The following is a 7,175-nucleotide window of genomic DNA, read 5'->3' as shown; positions in this document are numbered from 1 at the left end:
TCAGCAGGACCAGAGCTGTGTGAGCTCATGGAAGGACACTGGCTAAGGGCTGTCCAGGGGTCATTTGCTCTGGGGACAAACCCAGGCCTCCGGATGTCTAGCCTTATCCTCATGGTTGTCTGGCGGGTAGGTTGAGCTGACAGCCAGGGTGGAGTTAGAAAGAGCTGGAGGGAGGGAAGTGAAGGATGGACAGTCCCTCCTGGTAAACGAGAGTGGGCTCTGAGGTTTTAAGAGAGACGAGAGCACTTAGGGGACTTCGGGAACGTTAATTAACAGGGCTGGAGAACGAACCTCTAGCACTCAACACTTACCATTGCTCTTACATCCAGCCCCTTGGAATCTGGCAAACCGGCTTTTAAGAGAAAAATACTGCCCACCCCTCTGCCTCCCTGGACCCTAATACCACAGAAACTAGACCACTAGCTGGGCAGTAAGTACAGAAATACAGACAATGTGAATACAAATGGGATCTAGCCACCCTACAGGGACTACCAGATCCCAAAGATCAGTCCGAGTGCATTTACAGACCACCCGCTGTACATCGGGTCCAGGGCTGGGGGCCATGAAGGTACCCGAGGCAGGAGCACAAGCCCAAGTCCCTGCAGCATCTGGAGCTTGTGCAGAAGGCCCAGGGGCAGCAGGAGCAAGCTCCAGAACAGCAACCAGGAGTGGCAGCCCTGTCGGCCAGGGGCTGGGGTTAGGGTCCACTTGGAAGGATGCAGAGAGTTTTCAAAGGAAGATGTAGAGGCCGGGAAGAACATTCTGGTAGGCAGAAGAGGGGAAAGTGTAAGGTGCTTCACTCATGGATGAGTATTTAGATTTAACAAAGGATTACATGCATCTTGCTTGCTACGCATCAGACACTGTTCTTCAACCTTTTCACATTAAAACACAATTTGCCAGATGGCTGTGTACTCGCCCAAGAAAAACAGAGAGGGAGAAAGCACCCCTAGTGGGGTGTGGTCACGCTGCAATCCTTTCTAAATGTCTTCATCCTGTCCGGATCTGGAGCACAAGCACACATGCATGCATGCACACACATACACCTAAAAGTTGGGTCCAGGGTTCGAACCACACAGCCAGCCATGTGGGATCTGGCTCCCTCAAGCACTCGGCCACAGGCCTGGCCCAGAACTTTTCACGTTTTAACCGAATTGATCCTTACAACTACTGATAAACTACAATGGCAGTCCCTGTCTAATAGATGAGGAAACTCAAGAAAAAAGAGGTTAGTAACTTGCTTGAGGTCACACAGTGTCTGACCCTGGCTCTTCAGTGGTTCTCAAGGCAGCCTTGGAGAAGGATGCACACCCCGCGCTCCGCTGCTGCTCGTCCATGACCATGAGCTGGGTGGCACCCGCACCCTCTCCCGGGCTCTCCTGCATGCCCAGCTCCAGCAGAGCGCAGTAACGAGGGTGGAAGCATCGCCGGAGCATGCTCAAGAGCCCAGGGGCTCCTCCAGCACAACGCCTTGAAACACAGACACCAGGGCCCATCCTTCAGGGTGCCGTTCACGCCCAAGAGTAGCAGGAAAGTTGAGGTTTTTGAGTTAGACAGAGTTGGCAGTTAGTTCCAGTGTTGTCATTTACCTGGCAAATTACCCAGCCATTCCGAGTCGGGTTCCTTGTGGGGAACCGGGTCTACAGCTACCTGCCTCAAAGGGCACGAGGGTGGTGAAGCGCCATTTGCATAGAGTGCACATCGCTCGCCCCACGCAGCTGGTGTCAGCATTATTCATTCCCCTTGTCCTCTTAAGTCACTTAATGTAAATGTATTGTGACCCGAAGACCATCTGGTGCCCTCTTGCCTCTTTGATATCAACGTGTAAATGGCTCAATGCCCCGCCAATTCTGCGGTCTGTGGAAGTTGCAGCCCCTCCAATTGTGGCTAATTCCCCAGGCTCACGCTCCGACCCCTGCATTCTCACACCAGCTCTGCTTCACCGTGTGCCGGTTAGGGCGTAAGAATCACCAACGCTGCAGTTCGCATGCAACATTCACTCCCAAGAAGCCAATGCATGACTTGAGTAGGCCAACTCGCAGGTTGGGAGGGCCCTAAGGAAGGGTCACTTCGTAGAGGACACAGCTTCTCCTTGTGTCTCTCTAATCTGGGTCCTCAAGACTTCACCTGCACTGAACTTGTCTGGAAGGTTTGTTCAAACAGATTCCAGAGCTGGCCCAAGCATGGGCATTTCTGCAAGTTCTCAGGCGGTTGTGTTGCAGATACTGCCGGTGCAGGGGCCGCTCTTCGAGAGCCACTGCTCTGGTCTTTTTTTTTTTGCCTGTCTCTGTCCCTCCTCTCTCCCTGGATTGCCCCTGAGTTTCAAAATCTTGCCCCTCAATGCACAGGACTCTTCCCAGTTGCTAGCTGCAAATTCCCTACCCAGATAGAAACTGGACTCTTCATTTGATAGGGTACAGCCTTTTATTTTTTTTTACACTTTTATTTTAAATTTGGTTCCTCAGAGGAGAGACAGAGGGACACAGAGAGAGGGAAAGGGAGATAGCATCCCTCCAGGAGGGATGGCCATGCTGCAATCCCTTCTTCATTCTCCTGTTAGGTTTTTGGGCATGCACATGCATGGGCCCCAAGTGTTTTTCAAGCTTCCAGATCTGGGACTTGAACTGCATGGTTGGATCCAGCTGCCTTAACCACAATGACACTGGCTGACCTTCAACTTATTTTTAAAATACTTATTTCTTTCTCTATGACCGAGGTGACAGAGAGAGAAAAACGGGTGGAGAGGTAACATCCCACCAAGTCCTGAAGCCACAGTCGGCCCCAGCCTCATCCAGGCCTAGATCATGGGCGTGTTCGTGTCTGGCGAACTCAGAAGGTCTTGGGGTGCAAACCCAGAAACTTCCTACGTGGCCGGCCTTGGAGACTGTAGCCTTTTACCCCTACACCAGGATCTGGCCTGAGGACGACTGAGGCTTAAAGTGTACAGCGTAAGGCTTTGCTTGTTTCAGTGAGGACAGCCCTGTCTGCTATCCAAGGGTGAAGCTGAGCTGGTGGGATTCTGTTTGGATTCATTCTGATTCTGGGGAAGACGAGTTTCCAAACCGGGCCTGGGAGTCTGTGTGTGGACCCTATCAGATTTAGTGTCGTCCTTGGTCTACACAAAGCCATGCTTCTGTGCTGTGGGGGTCTGGGGCTAATCAGCAGCAAGTTCTGGGGTGGGGGTGGGGGCTCGCTGTGGTCGCAGCTGTGGCTCCAAATTGCTCTGAGCCCCACCGCCCCGTCCTGCTCCAGTAGGAACTGACATCAAACAAATGGGCCTGATGCATTAAGTGGGGAGGGGAGGCGGAGAGGGGCCTGCCGGGCCTTCCCCACCTCACACAATGCGAGCAGTAGATGCTGGCTTGATGAGGAGGGCAGTGATGAATTCCCAGGGTCCCAGCTGGGCAGGAGGGGGTACAGCCTTCCTCTTAATAAAGATGGGAGATGACTTGTCCCCTCCCGCTGGGTCTGCTAATCCAACTCCGGAGCTGGAGATTAGCATTTCTAATAGGCCGGGAGGCGCAGCCTCCAGGAGACAGGGATGAGGGATGACAGATATTCTGGGGGTCCCCAGGGCACAGTGGCTTTGTCTGGCCTCAGCTGAATTGAGGTTGGCTTTCTTCAAACAAGACGCTGGCTCCATCTCTCCATCTCTGTCCCCTTAGCAGAGGCTCCTGTTCTAAACCTAGGCTGGGCCGCCCCTCCCCCAAATGTCATATCCAAGTCAGATATCCAATATCCAAGGAGGATGCTATGAAAACCTGGCATTCGCCCAGCCACGTTTCCAAAAGAATGGCTCTATCATTAGTTAATTAATTCATACTCGCTCATGTCATCTCTCCTTCAGTTGGTATTGCCTGGTGCCAGGTGCTGGATTGTGGCTGCAAAGCTGAAAAAATGTTCTTGTACTCAGGGTATTTGCCATTTAGTGAAAGAAACAGACAATGAATGTCATTGCCAGGTCCCCCGAGGGGGTCTAAATCACACCCTGCACGTGTGTGTGTTGTGTTGTGTGTGTCTGTGTGTGTGGAGGAGGGTCAGGGGATACTTTCTCAGACGGTGTCACCTGAGCTATTGTTAAAGATGTGGGGCTCAGGGCCGGCAGGTGATGTGGTGGTTGAGGACACTGGATTCCCACAGGGCCGACTGAAGTTCAAGTCCCGGACCTGGTGGCTTGCTTTTTCACTTTTCCTCACTCTCTCCCCTCTCACTCTCAAATTAAGTAATAATAATAATAAAGTTAAATAAAAATAATAAAAAAAATTTTTTTAAAAGATGTGGTGCTCATGGACCAGCTCTGTGACTTGGTGGTAAAGGCAGCCAGATCTTACATGGCTGACTACACAGTTTGAGTCCCACACCAGGAGAGACATGCTGGGTGCGTGTGCATGTGTGCCCAGAGTCCTGAATGGAGGGAGCTGGAGAAGAGATTGAAGCATGACCACCCCATCCCACGAGCTCTCTCTCTCTTTTTCTCCTCTCTCTGTGGCCCGCTGGCAAATATACATGCCCTCTGGCAACAAAAACCAAAAAGATGTGGGACCCAGCACAAAGGCCTCGGTTTGTTCTCCAAGAGTCGGGAGGGGGGCAGAGGACAGGGAAAATGGAGTTAAAAGGACTTGGAATGGGAAAAAAGAAGGCCCTAGAGTCAGGTGTTACAAGGCCTGAGTGTGACCATCAACTCCAGAGTCTTGGAATCATCCAGAAGGGGGGGCTGGGTTAAAGAAGGTTGGGAAGAGCACACCCCACGTTGGGCCATACTCTGATCTCTGAACCCACATTTACTGAGCCCTGTACTGAGGACAGACCCACGTCACTGTCCACAACTTGACTGTCTCCCTGTCAGCCTGAGCTTTCTGAGGCTGGCACGGAGTAGGTTATTAGTTGAATTGAACTGACTTGCCAGACCTGGGAGGGCTGAGAAACTTTTTGCCAGAGGGTGCTTGTCCATGAAAGAGAGTGAGAGAGAGAGAGTGAGAAAGTACCCCCATGGAATGGTTTGTAGTTAAGGAGTTAGATCCCACATGGTCAACCATGGTTCAAGTCCTGGACTCGGTTGCTTGAAAATCACACAAAGCACGTGTGTGTGTCTGCCCCAAATCCCGAGGAGAATGGAAAAGGGATTGTAGTGTGGCCATTGCCCTTGAGGGGCCATTTCTCCCTTTCTCTTGGTTTTGTCTCTCTCCAGTGAGAGCATGTGCCCTACAGCAAAAAATAAAAACAAAAAAGAGAGAAACTTTTGCGTGTCCAGAAGAGCTGGCAATAGAGCTTGGAATGGCTGGAATTTAGGACACATGTGAGGAGTGGTGAGAGGTGATACCGGAGGTCTGAGGGCCATTACCGGAGTTCTAACGTGCCAATAAAGGCGTTCAGATTTTATCGAGTTGTACGACCGTATCCGAGGTTTCAAGTATGGCAGCCATATGAGCAGATCTGAGTTTTCGAAGGTCCCTCTGCCTACCGTTTCCCCCTCTGGGGGACTCCCTCTAGGGGAGCAGGCTGCTCAGGAGGCAAGTCACTGTCAGTTCAGGCCACGAGGGCTCGGACTAAGGCTGAGTCAACACAGATGGACACGAGGGGGCAGATTGCAGAGACTGCCTATAAACTGAGAAAGATGAGAAGGCTATTTCTCATATTTCAAGGACTGAACAGGGAGGTTCGAAGGTATAGTGAGGCGTCCCCGGTGAGCTACCCAATAAGTCAGGAGGATCCAGGCCTGGAGATAAGGTCTCATTTTAATGAAGTAATGACCCCTGAAACCCATGCCCCATCCTGAGGACTTCTGAAGAGTAGAGACTGGCGGGTTCGATAGTCATCAGGCAATTCTGTGTCCAAGAGATGCAGAGATGCCTTTAGGGGGGTCCTTGAGTCGTTGCCCATTGCCACCTCTGAATGATCAGTTATCTTTGTGGGAGCAGAAGCACCTCCCAGCCCACCCTCTCTCCACCCCCGCGCCACTCTGAGGAAAGGGAGAGGGCTGCCCTGCTTGGCGATGCCCCCAGCCACTCCTCGGGGACTGTTTGAATGCCTGGGGCCGAGGTACAAGGAAGAGGCGTGGAAGAAGCTGAACGCTCTCCCACACCACGCTCCTGTCTTGTCTCTTTTTCTTCCCTATTCTGTTGTTGAGATTTCTCTGTCTACTCAGAGAGGCTTGGGGTTTGTAGCAGGCAGTCGTATTCATTCTTGAAACAGTATTTCACGTCTGCTCTGTGCTAGGTGCAGTACTGGGCTTGTGCGAGGTTCTCCCACCTGAGGGCGAGGTGTGCAGGAAGGAAGGAGAAGTGAAGAAGGGATCACCCCCATGGGGCTGCTGTCTTGCTTTCCCTCTCTTTTTCTCTCTCTCTCTGGCAAATGCAAGCACCCTCTGACAAAATTAAAAAAGAAGAAATCTCATGGCCAGAGTCCATTTTGAACAACTTTTATTATACGTTTAATGTTCTCAATACAAAAGAAATCAGTTTTTTTTTTTTTTTTTTTTTTTTTTTCTTTTTGTGATTCAAAAAAAAAAATTCTGGATAATTTGGCCTTTTGATTGCTCATGCAGTCAGTTTATAAGCCCATGTATTAGACGGTCCTCACGGCCCAGAAGTCTTCCCTGCTGAAGGTCGTGGGTGACACCCTCAGACACGCATCTGTCGCTGACGAAGTTGGTTAATGCAAAATAACTTGCGAAGAGGGTCAAACACAATGTGAGAGGGGTTAAAACAAGGTCTGCGTGGAGAGTTAACTGTTTAACCAACGGGGAACAGATCGGACCACTTGGGGGCGTGTGGAAAGGGGTGGACAGCGCAAAGACATTTCCTCACTGAAAAGAATGAGTCGGAATGGTGGTGGCGAGGGTGGGGGGATGTGGGTGTTGGGGGGGCAGGGTAGGAGGCCCTCCCGGGTCCAGAGTGGGTGGGGGTAGGGCCAGGACAGGAGGTGGTCGTGTCAGAGGCGACCGATGCTCAGCTCGAGAGGAGGGTTCCGAAGTTGGCAAGAACTGGGGAGCTGGGCAGAGGGACAACACTGACTGAGGGCATCGCATGTGGGGGTCAGAACAAAGAGCAGGTTGGGGACAGCTGATCTGCATCATTTTGGAGAAAGAAACAGTTGTGCACAAAATCCTGGATATCTTCTCCGAGATTTTTGTGTTTATTGCTTCACTGAAGTCTTTCCATCTGCCCAAATCCAGC

Source organism: Tupaia chinensis, unplaced genomic scaffold (genome assembly GCF_000334495.1).
Source record: "Tupaia chinensis unplaced genomic scaffold, TupChi_1.0 Scaffold000627_1, whole genome shotgun sequence".
Taxonomy (NCBI): domain Eukaryota; kingdom Metazoa; phylum Chordata; class Mammalia; order Scandentia; family Tupaiidae; genus Tupaia; species Tupaia belangeri.
This window is presented reverse-complemented; position numbering follows the sequence as displayed.